General features: G+C 43.1%; 1 protein-coding gene across 3 annotated transcripts in view; it reads left to right on the top strand.

The window, feature by feature from the left end:
- The window catches only part of GRAMD4 (GRAM domain containing 4), a 144,738-nt gene that overhangs the window by 14,473 nt on the left and 108,725 nt on the right, over positions 1-21,540 (top strand). The window contains exon 1 of one of the 3 annotated variants that reach the window (XM_083182920.1): positions 14,578-14,697. The exons of the other annotated variants lie outside the window; for them this stretch is intronic. The gene's annotated coding sequence lies outside the window, so the exon portion shown is untranslated. Of the gene's footprint in view, positions 1-14,577; positions 14,698-21,540 lie in introns of those variants that run through there. 3 annotated transcript variants of the gene reach the window in all.

Below are 21,540 nucleotides of genomic sequence, written 5' to 3'. Positions count from 1 at the left end.
GTTCTGTTTGAAGACAGGGTTGTCAAAACCAGAAACTTTCCGGTGCATAAAGTGCTTATGGACCTAATGGTTGGTCAGTTCCAGAAGGTGGACAGGAAGTCGAGTAACTTTAAGAGATTGGAACGGATGTTCCCAATTAAGGATGAAGCATTTGAAAAATTCTGTACTGTCCCTAAGGTTGATGCGGCAGTGGCCGAAGTGGTGTCAAAGACTACAATCCTTCTGGAGGATGGTGCTAGTCTCAAGGATAGTATGGATAAAAAAGCTGAGGGGGCACTGAAGAAAGTGCATGGCGCCTCAGCAGTATCCTTAAAAGCTGGAGTGGCTATGGCGTCAACTTCCAGGGCCTTAAGAGCGTGGGGCTCATCCTTGGCCAATGATATTGAAGACAATGTGTCAAGACAGTATCTGCAAAGAAGCCTGACTGTCATGATGAAGGCCATTGATTTTCTGTGTGAAGCATCCCTGGATGTAGTAGAATATGCTGCTAAGTCTATGGCAGCGGGTGTGGCAGCAAGGCGGGCAGTATGGCTGCGCAGCTGGTCCGCAGATGCAGGTTCAAAAAATAGGCTAGCCTCTCTTCCCTATGAGGGGTCACTATTATTTGGAAGTAAGTTGGACTCAATTATCCAACGTATGACCTGCGGTAAATCGGCTAGATTACCACAAGATAAAAAGCAAAGATATCAGGGTCAGTCATCTAGAGACCAGTTCAAAGAAGCCAGGACCTATAGGCCTGGTAGACAGTACGGTAGATTCTCTGGATCTACAAGGCAGTCCTTTCGTCAGGCCTCCAGAAGGGGGTTCAAGAAATTCTGACAACGAACATGTGGGAGAGTCCATCCCAGTGGGAGGAAGACTGTTGAAGTTCGTCCACCAGTGGGAAGAATCAGTACAGGACAGATGGGTCCTGTCAGTGCTAAAATTTGGATACAGGCTGGAGTTCAAGCAGGTTCCAATAAACAAAAGATTTCTGAAGTCAAGAAATCCCACAGATTCAGAAGAGATACAGGCCTTGAGACAAATAATCAAGGATCTGTTAAAATCCAGAGCAGTAGAACCAGTTCCCTGCGGAGAGAAAGGGGCCGGCTTTTACTCAAAAATGTTTTTGGTTCGAAAGCCATCAGGGGCGTTTCGGACAATATTAGACCTCAGAGACTTAAACAGATACATTGTGGAAAAAAAGTTTCAGATGGAAACCCTGAAGTCCATAGTACAGGGCATAAAACAAGCAGATTTCATGGCATCGGTGGATCTGAAAGATGCTTACTTTCATGTACCCATTCACCCAAAGTACAGAAAGTTTCTCAGGCTTCATGTATTAAATCAACACCTACAGTTCACATGCCTCCCCTTTGGCCTTTCATCCTCTCCAAGGATCTTTACAAAGGTCATAGTGAGTCTTGTAGCCTACATAAGATTACAGGGGATAGCCATGTGGTCCTATCTGGACGATCTCCTAATCTGCGGAAGATCAGAGCTAGAAGTGGAACTAGCAGTCCAAAGAGCGATAGAGATTCTACAGTCTCACGGCTGGTTGGTCAATCGAGACAAGAGCCATCTCAAGCCCTGCCAGAAACTGCAGTTCCTGGGGGTGATGATAGATACTACCCAGTACACGATTTCTCTGTCGCAAGAGAGGTGCGTCAAGATCCAGGAGTTAGCTACATTAGTTCAGACTCAGACGAAGTCATCTCTGCGTCTAGTTCTTCGCCTTCTAGGGATGATGTCTTCCACCATCGACATAATTCCGTGGGCAAGATGGCGGATGAGGACTCTGCAGGCGGAAGCTCTGGTTCTCAGGAGAGTGCATTCAGACCTAAATACCAATGTAAATTTAAGTCAAGGTGCAAGAGATTCTCTGGTGTGGTGGCAAAGTCCATTCCTGAAGCACAGAAGCACTCCACTATCTCAGCCTCACTACGTGACATTGACCACAGACGCAAGTTCCTCTGGTTGGGGGGCACATATGCAAGAAGCAAGCTGCCAGGGCCTATGGTCCAAAATAGAACGCACCATGTCTTCCAACCAAAGAGAAATGCGAGCGGTAGTAAATGCAGTGCGTCACTTTCAAGATCAAGTAAAGCACAGCCATCTAAGAATACTGTCAGACAACACCTCTGTAGTGGCATATGTCAACAGACAGGGCGGCACCAAAAGTCAGGCCCTGTTAGAAGAAGTCACAAAGATACTACCGTGGGCAGAGTCAAATCTGCTGTCACTAACAGCTCTGCATGTTCCTGGAGAGGACAATACGCTGGCAGACTTCCTCAGCAGGGAACAAGTACGGCCAGGGGAATGGGAGTTAAATCAGCAGGTGTTCAACGAAATAACACAAAGATTCGGGGTCCCTCAAATAGACCTTATGGCGACACACCTAAACAGGAAGGTCCAACGCTTCTTCTCAAGGTACCATCTCCCAGGGTCAGAAGGAGTCGATGTGTTCGCCCTAAAGTGGGAGTTCAAACTCGCCTATGTGTTCCCCCCATTCCCGATGATCTCTCGCATCCTGAAGAAGATACGGCAGGAACAGGCCACAGTGGTGATCATTCTCCCCTACTGGCCCCGGCGGAGTTGGTTCCCAACTGTCCTCAGGATGGTGGTGCAGGGGCCGTGGACTCTGCCAATGATCCCCGATCTACTGCATCAGGGTCCACTACTCCATCCAGACATCAAAACACTGAAATTAACTGCCTGGATGTTGAGCGGGCGATTCTGACAGAGAAATGGGTGTCAGAGCAGGTGGCAGGCTTTCTGTTGAAAGCAAGGAAGGCAGTTTCTTCAAAAATATACCACAAGGTCTGGAAGAAATTTCTGTCCTGGGCTCAGTCGTACCCCGAAGATATTAGGTTTGGAACACCTTGTGTGCTACAATTCCTCTATGAGGGCTTTGTGCTAGGTCTAGCAGCCTCTACTCTAAGAGTTCAGATTTCCGCTCTGTCTGTCCTCCTAGATAGGAGACTATCAGATGATCCTCTCATCAAACAATTCGTACAAGCATTGAAGAGAGAACGTCCAAGACTTAAAGAACCCTTGGCTCCATGGGACCTGAATCTGGTTCTGAATGTTCTTATGTCTGCTCCCTTCGAACCATTGGATCAAGTACCCTTAAAGTATGTTACCTGGAAGGTCATCTTCCTAACAGCCATCACCTCTGCCAGGAGAGTGAGCGAACTTCAGGCACTGTGGTCAGAGCAACCGTACCTAAATATCTTTCCTGACAAGATAGTGTTAAGAACAAATCCTGGTTTCTTACCGAAAGTAGTCTCAGGGTTTCACTTGAATCAGGAAGTGATTTTGCCAACTTTCTTTCCAAATCCAAAGGATGCTGAAGAAGAAAGATTGCATAAATTAGATGTTCACAGAGCAATCTCAGTCTATCTCCTGAGAGTAAGTGAATTTCGGAAGGTGAAACAACTCTTCATTCTCCACTCGGGACCGAGGAAAGGAGAAGCAGCCTCTAAAGGAACGATAGCCCGATGGATCAAGGAAGCTATCTCGTTTGCTTATAGAGAAAACAACATGGAAGCTCCTGAGAAGCTAAGGGCACACTCAACTAGGGCAGTCTCGACGTCGTGGGCCAACAGAGCGCTGCTCTCAGTGAAAGAAATATGTGCCGCAGCTACATGGTCTTCCATTCATACTTTTTCAAATTATTATAATTTGGATGTATCTCCCGCCCCCTTTGGGAAGGTGGTGCTCCAACAAGCTGTACTGTGATATGTTTAATATATCCTTCTTGAGCATCATCTAGTTGTGTGGTTTTATTCATTGACCCTCCCTTATTATAGTTTTGCTTTGGTACATCCCAGAGTAATGGCTGCCATGGAGGGTGAGGAAGAAAGGATCTAATTATACTTACGATAATTCCGTTTCTTCCGATCCACTCCATGGCAGCCTAGAATTCCCCCCCTGTAATTATCCTTTATATAGGAGACACTCAAAAGACTGCAGGGTATGGAGGAAGGGGAGGATATATACCCAAGGTGGGCGGAGTCAAATCTACCTGTCTAAACATAGGAGCAAGAGGAAATAACCCAGAGTAATGGCTGCCATGGAGTGGATCGGAAGAAACGGAATTATCGTAAGTATAATTAGATCCTTTTTTTTTTCTACTTTAAATGCAGCTTTAACTTTTGTGAAAAGCCTTTCCTTTTTTTTCTTGTAACTTGTAACTGGGTAAATGAGCAATGCAGATGAACACATGATATTATTACATGATATATATATATATATATATATATATATATATATATATATATATATATATATATATATATATATATATATATATATATATATATATATATATATATATACTGTAAATAAAATGATCTCTAATGTTTTGACATATATATTTTGTTTTCTTTAAAAAAAAATATAAAAAAATATTAAATCAAGTCTTATCAGCAAAAAGACAAAACTGTAAACACTTGGCAGAGATGCCTTTGAGGACATTCATACTGTTGTCCCTTTGCTTGAAGCATTGATATTCCACCTTGTGCCATATGTGTAGGCCTCCAAGGACATTTATATTGCTATGTATCCAGTTACTACTTATCTACTTGTCTTTCCTTCCACTGCCAACATTCATAGATGCTCCAGAGACTATGGAGACAGAATTATAAAAAAAAAAAAAACACACAGCAATGCCGGAGCACAATGTAGAGGTCATGATTATATTTGTGTCATCCTTACATAATTGTAAGCCTTGAAACAAAATACACAATCAACAAGCCTCTGCTAGGTTAATCATAGGCTGTCCAGGGTACCAGCTGTATGACAATATATAGTAAATCTCCAAGTATAAACGAACATAAACAGTCATCAGGGCTTGTTCCGTTTTAATGTGCATTTATCTAGCAACATATTTTAAAGGGTTTTTTGTGAGTAAATCATTTAACCCTTTGAGTGCTAACAAGCTCTCTGAGAGATGTGCAAAATATCTGCTAAAAAGTGCCAAAGATTTCCTATATAAGGTAAACCTTACCGTCATCATGATGAATAAAAAATGTTTGCCACTTTTCACACTTAAATAGTGCAACATAAGAAAGCTTCCAACATAAGAAAGCGCTAATAGTTTTTTTTTTTTTTTTTTTATCAATTAACAAAATGCAAAGTGAATGAACAGAAGATAAACCTGCATCAAATCAATATTTGGTGTGACTACCTTTTTTCCTTTAAAACAGCGCTATTTCTTCTGGGTACATTTGCATACAGTTTTTGAAGGAACTTTGCAAGGGGGTTGTTCCAAAAGTCTTGGAGAACAAACCATAAATCTTCTTGCTCAAATACTTCTCTCCTCATGTAAACCCAGCCATTTCCAGGACTCCATGTTCTATTTTAAGCTTAATGACATTGGCCCTATGTTTAGGACCACTGTCCTGCTGAAGAATAAATTTGGAGCCAACCAGACGCCAGACTTGCCTAATGATTAGTACCTGCCTATATTTCTCAGCACTGAGGACACCAAAATTCCTGACCAAATCCCCAACTCCTTTGCTGAAATGCAGCACCAATCTCCCAAGGAACCTCCACCATGCCTACCAAGTTCCTATGTTTTCCTGCATAGTTGAGTCACTTCTTGAGTCAATTCTTCCATGACTACCACTGCTGGCCGTAGTTGGGTGTACCTGGGTCCCACTGGTTTCTGGCAGTTCTGGGCTAATGTCTCTGCTAGGCATCTTCCAATTTTGAAGGGAAGGCAGCATGATGTGTCTTCTAATGCACTAAATTTCCTTGGCCAACCACTGCATCTATGGTCCTCGATGTTGAACAGCACATCTTGAAACTACAGTCTGCTTTGAAATATTTGCATGGGAGAGAAATTGCTGATGCAGTATAACTCTCTAGCTGTGCTCAGTCTTGTCATGGTGGTAGGACCTGTGATATGAAATGGTCTTAAACAACCTACCCTTTGTAGCAAAGTGTGGCTGTGTCTCACCAATTTTAAACCTCTTAAACATCCATTTCGGTTTCCATTAATGAATGTGTTTCAACCTACATTTTGAAAACTATGATCATATGGGGATGCAGTTAAGATCCCGGCGGTCGGGATCCCGGCGTTCAGAATCCCGACGCCGAAATGCCGACACTTTCTCCCTCCTGGGGTGTCCACGACACCCCTGGAGGGAGAATAAAATAGCGTGCCGAGCGTAGCGAGGCACCGGGCCCGCTGCGTGGCGAGCGCAGCGAGCCCGCAAGGGGGGGCGATCCACGTCCCCCCCCCCCCTTGTCGGCATTTCGGCTGTCGGGATTCTGAACGCCGGGATTCTGACCGCCGGGATTCAATACTGAATCCGATCATATGACCTTTTTGCTGTGAATGGTTATCATAAACCTGACTATAATCCTACAACATTTCTGACTTTGTGCAAGTGTACCTAGAAGAGTTGATGCCTTTTTTAAAGGCAAAGGGTCTCACAACAAATATTGATTTAGATTTCTCTTCTGTTCTTTCACTTTGCATTTTGTTAATTGATAAAAATAAACTTGGGTTTCTATTTTGAAACTATTTTTTACTTTGCAGCACACCTGCCTAAAACATTTGCACAATATTTTTAGTTAAAATCAGTGTAATTGCACCTAAATAACTTGAAAAAGATTGCATGGACAGTGCATGGAAAGATGACCTATAGAAATATTTGTAACAAAAGTTTTTGAAATCCATGCTGTCATTCAGGTAAATAACCTGTATACTGCTTTCACTCCACTAAAGCCGGGTCAGACCTGGGATTTTGATCCTGGGTCCGACCCTTTCACACGAAACCCATTATAAACCCTTCTTATAACCAGTGTTGAATTTTTGGGTTGGTCGACCCTGGGTTACTCAGTTTGGTGTTTTCAACCTGTCAATAACCCGGGTTATAGGTGCGCAGTAAAAGGGCTATTAGTTTTGGAAAAATTTTGTGAGGGTTTGGAGAAGGCAACCAAATTTTGCTCATACTAACTAGTGCCTTCATAACCAGCATCTGGCTGAGGGCCAGATGCACTAAGCTTCCAAAAGTGCTAAAATGGAGAGTGATCAATTAGCTCCTGCCTGACATTTTTCAAACAGTCTGTGACATGGAAGTTAGGAGCTGATTGGCTGGCTGTTTATCACTTTCCATTTTATACCTTTTGAAGCTTAGGGGGTGATTCTAGTTTACACGCTCCCCTGCGTGCACTTGCAGGGGAGCAATTTTTATTTATTGTGACCGTGTATACATATTTATGCGCATGTGCAGCCATTGTGTGCGAGCAGCCATGGCAAATTATTTGCTGGGCGCTCACACACAACAATGCGGGCAGGGGGATTCGCCCATGGGAATTTTCAGCATTCATGTGCGTTCCCATGAAAATGCTGGGCATTCCCATGGTAATTCCCTAATGGTTCGGGAGGTGGGCAGCTGACGTCACACAGGGTGCCCTCAGATCTGTGACACCCAAATGATTTTGTCTCCACACACAAGGCTGAGAATGGATGTTTATGTAATACATCCATTCTCATGCCTACAGGGGATTGCGAGGGCGGGTGGGCGTCTGGTGGACTAACAAGGCTGCGAAATTTGCAGCCTTGCGAGTCACAGAATAACCTTCTTAGTGCATATGGCCCTCAGTGTGGGATGATGACCCTTTTCTACCATACCGAAAATATTATAGAGTACAGAGATGTCGAGGTTGTAATACCCAGACTTCTACAATCCTGGTTAACCTCTGATCTTATTTGATGCTGTAGACCAGTGGTAGCCAACTCCAGTCCTCGAGAACTACCAGCAGTTCACGTTTTCTAGATCACCTAGCTGGGGCACAGGTGTATTCATTACTCACTGACACATTATAAATAATCCACAGGTGGAACTAAATACTTCACTTGTGATTCTGTGAGGTGACCTGGAAAACATTAACTGTTGGTAGCTCTCGAGGATTGGAGTTGGCTACTACTGCTGTAGACTCTCCAGTGTTTAAAACGATATGTCTTGTTGAGTACTGTTATTATTCCTACAGTTTTTACTGTAATGCATGGTTATTAACATTGCTCAATCTCCACACTGTGGCCAAGAGTTCAAATACCAGTCTTACCCCATCTGTGTGACATTTATATGTTCACTAATGTTTGTGTGGGTTTTTAATTGATGTGTTGGTATGGTGCCAAAGGCAAGAACTACAGGATGGATGTTGTATTTAATTGAAAAACACATGTCTCTGTCTATTCAATTAGGTGTAAGTTTAGATCGCCTCGCCTTTCTCATGGTGAATTCACAAACGTAAATTGGATTTGCAATGCAGTTCCAAACTCCTGTTGCATATTGCAGCATCTTTGAAAACCCATGCAGTTCCTCTTCCCTGCCTGGGGTGTCGCTGTCTGCTGTGGTGTTTCCAGCATAGGTCTGGTTTGCATATCAGTGCTGATATACAGACCACACTGTGCTAGAAGCACTACCGCAGACAGCGACACCCCAGGCAGGGAAGAGGAACTGCATGGGTTTTCAAAGATAGCGAGTGCTAGAATGAACACTAAAGTAGTTTATATTTTATGCAAAGCCCAGAGCACGTAAAAGAGCATAGGATACAATCTTTAAAAGTAAAGTACAGAACCTCTGGTACACCCCAAAGTGAGATCTATATTGCAGTGTAAAAAAAAAGCGGTCAGTATTGTCCCTGCTCAGAAACAAATTAACTCACCCAAATCTAAATCTCTCTGTACAGGTTACTCTGCTAGGCATCTTCCAATTTTGAAGGGAAGGCAGCATGATGTGTCTTCTAATGCACTAAATTTCCTTGGCCAACCACTGCATCTATGGTCCTCGATGTTGAACAGCACATCTTGAAACTACAGTCTGCTTTGAAATATTTGCATGGGAGAGAAATTGCTGATGCAGTATAACTCTCTAGCTGTGCTCAGTCTTTTCATGGTGGTAGGACCTGTGATATGAAATGGTCTTAAACAACCTACCCTTTGTAGCAAAGTGTGGCTGTGTCTCACCAATTTTAAACCTCTTAAACATCCATTTCGGTTTCCATTAATGAATGTGTTTCAACCTACATTTTGAAAACTATGATCATATGGGGATGCAGTTAAGATCCCGGCGGTCGGGATCCCGGCGTTCAGAATCCCGACGCCGAAATGCCGACACTTTCTCCCTCCTGGGGTGTCCACGACACCCCTGGAGGGAGAATAAAATAGCGTGCCGAGCGTAGCGAGGCACCGGGCCCGCTGCGTGGCGAGCGCAGCGAGCCCGCAAGGGGGGGCGATCCACGTCCCCCCCCCCCTTGTCGGCATTTCGGCTGTCGGGATTCTGAACGCCGGGATCCTGACCGCCGGGATTCAATACTGAATCCGATCATATGACCTTTTTGCTGTGAATGGTTATCATAAACCTGACTATAATCCTACAACATTTCTGACTTTGCGCAAGTGTACCTAGAAGAGTTGATGCCTTTTTTAAAGGCAAAGGGTCTCACAACAAATATTGATTTAGATTTCTCTTCTGTTCTTTCACTTTGCATTTTGTTAATTGATAAAAATAAACTTGGGTTTCTATTTTGAAACTATTTTTTACTTTGCAGCACACCTGCCTAAAACATTTGCACAATATTTTTAGTTAAAATCAGTGTAATTGCACCTAAATAACTTGAAAAAGATTGCATGGACAGTGCATGGAAAGATGACCTATAGAAATATTTGTAACAAAAGTTTTTGAAATCCATGCTGTCATTCAGGTAAATAACCTGTATACTGCTTTCACTCCACTAAAGCCGGGTCAGACCTGGGATTTTGATCCTGGGTCCGACCCTTTCACACGAAACCCATTATAAACCCTTCTTATAACCAGTGTTGAATTTTTGGGTTGGTCGACCCTGGGTTACTCAGTTTGGTGTTTTCAACCTGTCAATAACCCGGGTTATAGGTGCGCAGTAAAAGGGCTATTAGTTTTGGAAAAATTTTGTGAGGGTTTGGAGAAGGCAACCAAATTTTGCTCATACTAACTAGTGCCTTCATAACCAGCATCTGGCTGAGGGCCAGATGCACTAAGCTTCCAAAAGTGCTAAAATGGAGAGTGATCAATTAGCTCCTGCCTGACATTTTTCAAACAGTCTGTGACATGGAAGTTAGGAGCTGATTGGCTGGCTGTTTATCACTTTCCATTTTATACCTTTTGAAGCTTAGGGGGTGATTCTAGTTTACACGCTCCCCTGCGTGCACTTGCAGGGGAGCAATTTTTATTTATTGTGACCGTGTATACATATTTATGCGCATGTGCAGCCATTGTGTGCGAGCAGCCATGGCAAATTATTTGCTGGGCGCTCACACACAACAATGCGGGCAGGGGGATTCGCCCATGGGAATTTTCAGCATTCATGTGCGTTCCCATGAAAATGCTGGGCATTCCCATGGTAATTCCCTAATGGTTCGGGAGGTGGGCAGCTGACGTCACACAGGGTGCCCTCAGATCTGTGACACCCAAATGATTTTGTCTCCACACACAAGGCTGAGAATGGATGTTTATGTAATACATCCATTCTCATGCCTACAGGGGATTGCGAGGGCGGGTGGGCGTCTGGTGGACTAACAAGGCCGCGAAATTTGCAGCCTTGCGAGTCACAGAATAACCTTCTTAGTGCATATGGCCCTCAGTGTGGGATGATGACCCTTTTCTACCATACCGAAAATATTATAGAGTACAGAGATGTCGAGGTTGTAATACCCAGACTTCTACAATCCTGGTTAACCTCTGATCTTATTTGATGCTGTAGACCAGTGGTAGCCAACTCCAGTCCTCGAGAACTACCAGCAGTTCACGTTTTCTAGATCACCTAGCTGGGGCACAGGTGTATTCATTACTCACTGACACATTATAAATAATCCACAGGTGGAACTAAATACTTCACTTGTGATTCTGTGAGGTGACCTGGAAAACATTAACTGTTGGTAGCTCTCGAGGATTGGAGTTGGCTACTACTGCTGTAGACTCTCCAGTGTTTAAAACGATATGTCTTGTTGAGTACTGTTATTATTCCTACAGTTTTTACTGTAATGCATGGTTATTAACATTGCTCAATCTCCACACTGTGGCCAAGAGTTCAAATACCAGTCTTACCCCATCTGTGTGACATTTATATGTTCACTAATGTTTGTGTGGGTTTTTAATTGATGTGTTGGTATGGTGCCAAAGGCAAGAACTACAGGATGGATGTTGTATTTAATTGAAAAACACATGTCTCTGTCTATTCAATTAGGTGTAAGTTTAGATCGCCTCGCCTTTCTCATGGTGAATTCACAAACGTAAATTGGATTTGCAATGCAGTTCCAAACTCCTGTTGCATATTGCAGCATCTTTGAAAACCCATGCAGTTCCTCTTCCCTGCCTGGGGTGTCGCTGTCTGCTGTGGTGTTTCCAGCATAGGTCTGGTTTGCATATCAGTGCTGATATACAGACCACACTGTGCTAGAAGCACTACCGCAGACAGCGACACCCCAGGCAGGGAAGAGGAACTGCATGGGTTTTCAAAGATAGCGAGTGCTAGAATGAACACTAAAGTAGTTTATATTTTATGCAAAGCCCAGAGCACGTAAAAGAGCATAGGATACAATCTTTAAAAGTAAAGTACAGAACCTCTGGTACACCCCAAAGTGAGATCTATATTGCAGTGTAAAAAAAAAGCGGTCAGTATTGTCCCTGCTCAGAAACAAATTAACTCACCCAAATCTAAATCTCTCTGTACAGGTTACATCATCCCCCCCCCCCTTACAGTGCATTTTCTTATTCCTGCTCGTACACCTCCTTCTCGATCCTTTCATCAGGACAGGTTCCCTAGCATTGGCCCTTATTCAGATTGACAAGCTCGCACGCACATTCGAACGCAGCTTTGCGAGAGTGACACATACGCACGCACCCGGCCACGCCTATAGTGCATGCAAATGCATTCACTCGCAAACGCAGCAAAAGGGGAGTGGATTGGCACTGCACGCACACTAAGCAGCTTCCACACACATCATATTTTTCCGCAAGCACAGCCAATAGTGTGTGCGTGCGAGCGAGCAGGCTGGGAACCTGATGCTCTACTCACCAACTAACAACACACTCGCAGCTCACATTACCCAAACATAAATTAATGGCCTGATGGCCCTCAATTAATTTAGTTGTTTGAATTCAATACTCCATTTGCCTTACAAGTAGCGAGAATAAGGTGTTTAGAATCATCAAATGTAAAATAACAAATACATTTTTTTAAATTTTCAAAAACATGCTAATATATGCATAGAACTATGAGATTTGACATATGTTGACTAATGTTAAATGGGTGTTATTTGAGGCAACATGCCATACACTGTTGGGTATGGATGAACATGCTGGTGTGATGGGATATAACACTTTAGACTATTGTGCAGGTGCGAATGATTGAGCCATTTTGTGCGTGTTGATTGGGGTTGCGAATGTTGGTCCGGGAAAAGGCTGACCTGCGAGACTTTAAACTTTTTTTTTCCTTGCAAATGTTTTGGAGGTTGAGACGTACAGACATGCAAAGCCAACACCCAACACTTACAGTCAATGCCCATGTTTCCGCCCAGTTTTGCCCAATTTTGTGGCCACGCCAATACAAATTCCCACATCATGCCTACTTTGCCTGCACTCGTTCACAAGGCAAAATGTGCTCAGTAGGGCGCTTGTGAATATGTAGACACCACTTCACACATGGTACGCATGTGCAATGGGCCAATTCTGCAGCTCACTGCATGCGAGCGTGTCAATCTGAAAATGGGCCATTGTGTATGGAGAACACCCTGCCTTGCCTGAGCCATTCAGAAATATATCTGCTGATTGATTGACCGACCAGATATGTGTTCGTGTGTGGCGGTCTGTACATTTTTCAATTTTCATGATTTTTATTTATTTATTCTGTATGCATGGGCAAGGCCGTAATTCTGTTTCACTGTATGATTTATTTTTTTTATTTTCACTGTATCCTTTATTTTTCTTTTGTGCCGTCTGTGAGCTGTGTTGGCACTTTGTCAATATTGGATTATTACTTTCAACTGATATACATTTCCTGTCTGAGAGCTTATTGAAAGATCATGGAGGCAGCCACTTAAAGAACAGCATGATTTCTAACCAAACACAACAGCTGCTTTTACCTCAGAACAAAATTTTAAACTGACTATGGCAACGTTTGTGGAAGGCATGCAAATCCACTGCTACTGGCATGTAACTTTAGTGACCATTTTAAGCGAATGACTGTCTATAAATGTGGCCCCCCAACTAAGGGGGGTATTCAATGTCAGGGGCACGGCTGTCGAGCTAGCGCGACAGCCGTGCCCCTGTCCAGTTCTCGGTCAGCTCGCCTGGAGCTCAGCAGTCGGGATTCAATGTCCCGAGCGGCGAGAAGGGGGCGTGGCCGCGAGTTGATGATGGAAATAGACCAGCTCCGGCCAGGAGCTCGCCTATTTCCGGCTTTTCTCGGCAGAACGAGCCCGACAGCTTGTGGTGATTTTTTTTTCAATATACTAACTGACAAAACCATGTGCAGAGAGCATTATGGCACACTTGTCGATTTTTGTTTCTGTACAGGGTAAATACTGGCTTTAAAAAAAAAAAAAAAATAAAGCTACAGTTTTTAGATTTCAGTTGGAACACACCTCACCATAATCTAATGCTCTGTGCTGAGCGATGCTGTGTTGCTCAGCACAGAGATTTATCAGCGATGTGTTCTAAGCGATCTGTCACGGCCAGTGTTCTTTTTTTTTTTTTTTTTTTTTAAATCACTGTCGCTTGGGTGGCTACACACCCGTGTAGGTTTGTGTATGTATGTTTTTTTCTAAATAGTTTTATTGAGTGAGGATTAACCCTACCTTTTTTTTTTGGTCTAAAATTGTGCATAGTTTCTTTCAACGAGTCAAAACGTAACTCCTCTCTAATGATAATGGAGTTAAAATTGATCCCCTAGTGGTAATGAAATGATCTCCAGTAAATAGCATTATCAGGGATTTTTTTTCACCTGCCTGATGGCAGGCAAATAAACATACCTGATTACTGCCTCTTTAACAGCCTGGACACTGAAAACCCACTTGTGAATTTATGGTTTGCTTCAGATTTGATGACTATTGTGTGAATTTGCAATGCGCACATGCCTGAACCCAAAGCAGTAATAAATGGTGACAATATCAAATTGCAATCCCCTCACAATTTGAACAAAGTCTCCATTTGTGTCTATACTTTTAAGGTTCTATGACATCCGCACTGACCTCAATCAGCCTGTCTGTCACAGAGGGTGGGGCATATATTTGCACAGACTGGAACAATCATTCAAGAGTGAGTGACTTATGAATGTGCGACAGGATAGCAGATTGCACAATTTTTATAATTTATTTGCAGAGTTACACACGACAGGGGCTGAAAGCCACTCGGACAAGAAAACCGAGCTGCATTCACATGAAGTTTGCCCAGTGTGTACGGGGGTTAGCGGTCCTGGCTTTAAAGATCATCATGCTGGGGCATGTGTAACTTAATTTGTACCTTAACCAATTTGGTTTAAACATCTATGCTCAACCATAGGTATCCTTGAAGCCTGGATTGTTCAGGTGTCTTGAGGACAGAGTTTGGCAACCCTTGACTTAAAGCAAAGAAGAAAAAAGCCAGTTTGCAAGCTCTTGTTCCTTGTGAGGGACATTATATTCTTCTGAAGGACCAGTCTGCATTTAAATGTTTAATGCCGCAGGTGTGTGGGTGTGTATATTTATGGAATGTCTGTGGCTCATTTCCTATTTTGTGTACGGTTTACCTCCTTATATCGCTTACCAAGGCTGGATATATTTCTGCTACGAGGCACAGAATACAAGTACAGCAGCTGCATCCTAGCTTTCAGGTTGATTTAGCTTAATTTTCAAATGGTGACTTAACAGCTGTATTTTATAGTCAGCATTTTTATGACCCACTTGGTTATAAAAAAAATAAATAAAAAATAAAATAAAATAAAAAAGCAGAATGTATAATGACTGTTTAATTGGGTTTGTTATAATTATGTAATTAAACATTTAGCAGAACAATTGTGTATTTGGTTTTCCAATTATCAATATTAAGGTAGTAATGGACTTGGTAAATTCACTGATCAGCACCATGCAGCTGGAGTGGACACTATAGCTGGCATTCCAGCCATGGTCCTCAAGGCACACTGCAGACTTTAGTTCTGTTCGGGCTTCAGCACAGATGGTTAAATCAAAATAACTGGGGTACTAATTCAGTCACCTGTGCTCAAGCGTGGATATTACTAAAATTTGCACTGTTAAGGTGGGTGCATTCACACTGGCTGAAATATCAGACATTCGATTGAACGGTCTATATATAGTTGCACCTTCGGCCAGTGTGTACCATGGATATATCGGTGACTGGCATCATTCAGATATATCGCATCGGCTAAGCAACATAGCTGATCCCTGATACACAGATGTAGCCAGTCTCATCTAGCCGTCTTTGGATAGCCATTGTGAGCCATGCTGAGTCAAGGCCTATTGTTCCCAGCTGCAATATAATACATAGAACAATACAGTAGGGGATTAGCAGAGTAATTCCATTACTCAATCCTATTAAAGGGCTAAATGAGGATAACTCTATCTATATCTAAAGATAAATATCGGCACATTGTACTATTATGTACATGCAATCCACCGACCATGTAGCTGTACCGTGAGACGTCTTTGACAGATCAGTGGGTGCATGCAAATGCGCCGGCCCATTTGATCTCTGTCCCGACTGATTACGCAGTGTGTATGGAGAACATGATGCTTGATCAGTCTGCAGATACATCTACTACTGTGTCCTCAGCTGTTGTGTCCCTTGAGGACCAAGGTTGGGAATGCCCGCTCTATAGCATGTCACACCACAATGATCCACATTAGCATGACACATTGTGTGCCTCCAATTCATAGTATGCCACACACTGTTGTCCTCAATTAAGTTGATTTAGCAACCTCCACCAATCTGGCTGGCATCAGGCTGATGTCAGTAGTTGTATATCTGACATTGACGACAATGAGCAGAATATGGTAGAACTTTCTCTTATTGCAAAATATACATTTTACATTTTGTGTAACCAAATGTGAAAAACATATACTAACTACTCACATTGGGGTGTATTCAATACCGTGGGCGAGCGACGACAACGAGCAGGGCTTCCTGCTCGCTGTCACCACTCACCCTGTCAGTATTCAACGCACACCCCTCATAAACCCATTCTCCCTCGCTCCATTTTTTTGAGCGAGGGAGAATTGGCATATGCGGCTCCAGAAGCCGCGAGACTCGCAGCTAAATACAGCGGGTTCGCTGCATTAGCCGCGGGGCTCACTGTTTGGGGAAATCCTCGCCGTCCTGTGACGGCAAGGATTTCCCCAGAACATTGAATAGGGCGAGCGGTTGGTGAGGGGGTTAAACAGTGAGGATTGCTTAACCCCCTCGCCGGCCGCATTGAATACCTGCCAATGACTACTGTATATAAAATTGTTGCCCATCAAAGGTGCTCCAGAATGTAGCTATGTTCAATGGAATACAGCAGAGAACAGAATGCAGAATGGCCAACTGTCTGTAAGACTGGGAACCAAACCATACACAGCAGTAGATAATGTGTCCTTTGTAAGGGCTGTGCTGTGATTTAAATACAGCTATAGGCAATGTGTTACCACATTTTAATTTATGCTGCTCCACAGTGCAAAGGAGCTATCGGGCCCAATGGTAATACGGACAATGGTGATACTGAGAATCCTACCCACGGTTTCTAAAATCCAGTGATCAGGTCAGAGATCTTTGTCATTGTGTCGATCTGGTGACTGGTATCTGTCAAATCCTACAATAAGATGAGTTTAGTTAAAATCTCTTGTGTGGGAAGTGGAGCTTAAAATACAGAAACCCCCAAAATGTATTCATTCAGGTACCTCTCAAACTTGGACATGCTAGGTGTTCATTTAGCTGGGAATGGCATAGCCGTCTCCTCTACATAAGTATAATTGAAAGGAGTGTGTGTATGTTCCATGCTAACTCTCGAACTAATAGTCTTTACACTTTACACACTACCTTATCGTCTTAAAGTACAATCTAAGCTCACAGATGGGCTTTACGGGGGTATTCAGGAGGCAAAGGACCTGGGCCCCTTAGTAGACCTGCGTACAGGTAAAAAGTACCCCCCTCGACGGCACTAAATACAACTCCATAAAAAGACTCACTAAAGTGGACCTTTTTAACCCCTTGTGTGGTGGGTTTTCTGGTGGTAGGACAAACCTGGCAGGTTTGTCCTGCCCCAGAAATACTCACCACAGAAGGGGCAACCACTGCCTTCTGCAGCAGTCCTTGCTTCCCTGGGGCGGCTGCTTGGAGAAGTTTGGGGCCACTTGGGGGGGGCTTGGGTGTTCGGGCATTCGTGTGTTTGGACGCACGACCGGCTGAGTGGCCCTGATCTTCGCACTTTTGAGAATTGCATAAACTATATCGCCCGTCCAACTTAAGTCCCAAATAAAGAGCATGGAACTTTTCAACTAGGCATGTACAATCTTTGCAGGCAGCTAGTATATAAAGCAGACTTCTGTTCTGATATCTAGTCAGTGGGAGGGCTTTTTTTTGTTATGTAATGTATGGGGCAGCCCCATATTTCCTCTGTGTGTACACACCATCTGCTGTATGCTTATTATACACATGGTAGAAATCTGGAAACTAAGTAATTAGTGAGCAAGTGACTAAATGTTATCAGGCACTGATGAGAGGTTTATTTAGCGCTAATGATGTAAAAAAAAAAAAAAGAGAAACCAGTCAGTAGCTCTCATTCTGTACACCTAGAGAGATTTGCAGTAATTTGCTAAGCAATTTGACTAGATTTTGACTGCATGCACTGACTTAGTTAGCAAGAGATATTTAATCTTTTGGAGCATACACACGGAGAGATCTGTGCTTACTTTCTAAGCAATCTAGTCAGATTGCTTAGAAAATAGCACAAATTTGCTCCGTGTGTGTGTACACCCCAATTCTGTATACACTTGCTAAGTTTGGCTAGAATTTCACCTATTGGACATACCATGCAACTTCCACATGGGAAGAAGCCTGTGATTTCTTTTAAAGCAGTGATGTCGCCAGCTTTGGGCTTCTTAACGCCACCCACAGCGCCCCGCTCTGACCCCTGCTGCATTGCACCGACCCCCTCTCACCTGTGTCACGGTGCTGTGCTGCCCAGACCAGTGACATCCTCCTCCCTGCACTGTAAATCCTGTTCTGGGTGCAGGGAGGAGGAAAAGAGCCCACAGCAGCAGCACCCGGCCAGGTAAGGAAGGGAGGGGGGAGCCGCTGGGACTTGCTGCACATCGCCGGCCAAATCACAAAGGACACCTCTAAACGCAAGAGCTGTCCTTTGCCATAATTATCGCATATGTTCGCGGATATGCAATAATTAGGTCTGCAGTCTAATGGGGCATACACGTGGGGGTATACAATGTGACTAGATCGCTTACAAGGAAGCATGGATCACTGTGTGTATGGGCGACGGCGATTCGTGGTCTTTCACGTCACTATCGCCTCATTAGCTTTATACTGCATTAATTCTAAATCTAGTCATTGCCCATGTTCTATCAAAAACACTGGCAGTGATCACTGTGCACACATTGCCTTGGTTCAGCGTTGTGTGCTGAGCGCTCTGTGCTTAGATCGCTCAGCGCAAAGCTCCCGTCACCCTGTGTGTATGGGGCATTGGTCCTTTTATTATATAGCTTAAGTCATGGCACTTTGAGGTAAAACATATGAGGGTGTTCTATATTCACCTCCGATTTAAGGAAAGGCGTTGTTAGAGTACAGTATTATAAATCGAATATTTTTTTCCCTCCCTTGCTGGCCATCTTCTTAAAGTAAAACCTATTTTGAACATATTTTAATGTTAACATTACTGTTTCTAAACATCCAGAAATGCTCTCTGCCTCTTCAAGAAGAGTCAGGCCTGCTCTTACTTTCTGTTCTGCAAAGCTAAAGGAGAGGCTGCAGTCTTGTGTAATACGTCTTGCTGGATGCATGCAGTTCACAGTTCTTCCTGCCCAGTGGCAACTGATCAGTGTTGGGTGCAAGATATGGTCTAGCCATCTAGTATACAATAACATAAAGTGAAAATAGCAATTTCTGTAATTGGAGAGGAGTTAAAGCAAAAAGTTCAAAGGCCGCTGCTGCACCACCCATAAATTAACACCTTTTTTTTCTTGTTGCCTGAAGCATAGTACCACTCCTGTTTTTAATGGGTGCTAGTAACATGTGAAGACTCAATTATATCTTGTGTGTAAATGAGTCATCTGTAAAGCTTATTATCAGACTATAAAAGAAAGAAGCTGGATTTCTATTGAGAATGGATTCACAGTACTTTTAGATGTAATTTTGCATCTGGTGAGTAACTAATAAGCTTTGTAATCATTGAGATATATATATATATATATATATATATATATATATATATATATATATATATATATATATATATATATATATATATATATATATATATATATATATATATTAGTATGAATGGCACTCGCATATCTTAGATGAAATAACTCCAGTGTCCAATTCAGTGGCACTCATTGAAAGATGCAGTCAGAACGCAGCAATAACAAACAAACAAATGCTCCTGCAAATCGGTCGGCGCCACAGATACCAGAAGTGTCTGCCCACCTATGACATCACTCACTCCCGGAGCTCGCTATCTGGCAACACATAAACTTATACCCCTTTTCCACTAGCAACCTGGGTCGGACCCGGTAAATTGTACCCGGTTCGAACCCGGGTTGGACATGCATTTCTACTACAGTGCTACCCGGTAAATTGCCTGATCATCCCCTTTTACACTTAACCTGGGTAAGGCCTTTTTTCCCCTATAGATTACATAAGGAAAAAGCCTTTTTAAAGGGCTTTACCATGGGAGGTCACAAAATAGGGCCACCATTACACCAAAAGGGCCACCATTAAAAATATGACCATATTAGAAGAAGAGACCACACTCATTTATTTTAAAATAACTTTTTTTTTATTTTACTGGCAAATATTACCACACATTTCTTTTAAAATAACTTTTTTTTTTATTTTACTGCCAAATATTAAATCTTTGGAACTTTCAAAAGTTTCTTCACACAACACAAGAAAAGACATGCAAAAAAAGGGTAACAGAGTCCTGGACGCTTTTTTCTGGTGTTACAGTATGAGGGCTATTCCTTCTTTGCCCCAATAGAAGCAATGCAAATAGTTTTTTTGGTAAGGAATCTGATGTAGCGCCTTATTCCTTACCAAAAAACCTATTTACAAGAAAAGACATGTTCAGGTAAAATGTTTGCCGTACACCTGAGCCTTTGGCATACATAAAAATGAAAAAAAGTGCACGTAAACATGTTAAAAAACAAGTGCCCATAAAATTTGAAAAAAGTGCAAGGTGTAGGGTTTAACCAAACTGTGCCCACAAGGCGACTGAATGCAATAAATGTATTCAACATTCTTATTGCAATAATGAATTTCAAAGGAAAAAAAAAGTATTTCTTATGACAAATTCTGATATACCGTAAATTCAGGGGAGTCTAGGTTTGGCAGTGTAGTAGACGTGTTGTCACGGCTAGTGGTGTTTGCCTCACTATACTCTGGGTTTAGTGGGGCACTGGTAGCAGTGCTGGAGGCATAGCTAGTGGAAGTGTTGGTGGCGTAGCTAGCACCAGTGGTGGGGTGGTAGCTAGTTGCTGTGCTGGGGGCGTGGCTACTGGGGCCTCTATATTGTAGAGGCTCTTGGTGTGACTGTTGCTCACAGGAAGTGCTAGGGGCGGAGGGAGTTGGCCCTCTACTGTATTGGCCATATGCATACTCATGGTATGCTGGGGCCTGTGAAGCATATGGCGGATACTGTGGATAATGAAGAGGTGGCATATACCCACGATTAAGTATCCGTTCCAAGAAGGACAATTGTCTGTCCTGCATGTCCTTTAATTGATCCAAGAAAGAGTGCTGCATCTGTCTTTCATTTGCTAAAAACTTCTCCATACGAGCATCCTTATTGGCCTGCATGTTGGAGTCCATTTCCCGCAGTTGTTCTATTACTATTGAAGAGAAAGCTCTCGCTGCTTGATCGGAACGGTTTGTTTTTTTCTTCTTTGGCGGCACCTTGTAAACTGCAAGTGGGACAAACAAAAAAACACTATAAACATAAAATAGCAGAGGTGTTTCAAGACCTGTGCTTGCGGCCCTATCCCACCTGCACACTTGCGGCACTCTGCAACATATACCATTGATTACTGGGATAAATGTTTTTTGTTTTTTTTTACTTACTATTTGAAAGCAGTTTTGGTGTTTGTTGAGTCGCCTGCACCGTTGTTGTTGTTTCGGACCCCTCCTCCGCCATGGACTGTGCGGTGTCAGACAAAACAGACCTATCGAGTAGACTGCACTCTTCATCGCCATCTTCCGAAATCAGGAGCGGAGAAGTTGGGCAGCACGGTGACATTGCCATGGTGGACTGTGTGTCAGGTGGCTCCTGGCTACTCTCCATTGGTGGCTCTTGGCTACTCTCCATCTG

The sequence above is a fragment of the Crinia signifera genome, chromosome 4 (assembly GCF_055691185.1).
Source record: "Crinia signifera chromosome 4, ASM5569118v1, whole genome shotgun sequence".
Taxonomy (NCBI): Eukaryota; Metazoa; Chordata; class Amphibia; order Anura; family Myobatrachidae; genus Crinia; species Crinia signifera.
This window is presented reverse-complemented; position numbering and strand designations above follow the sequence as displayed.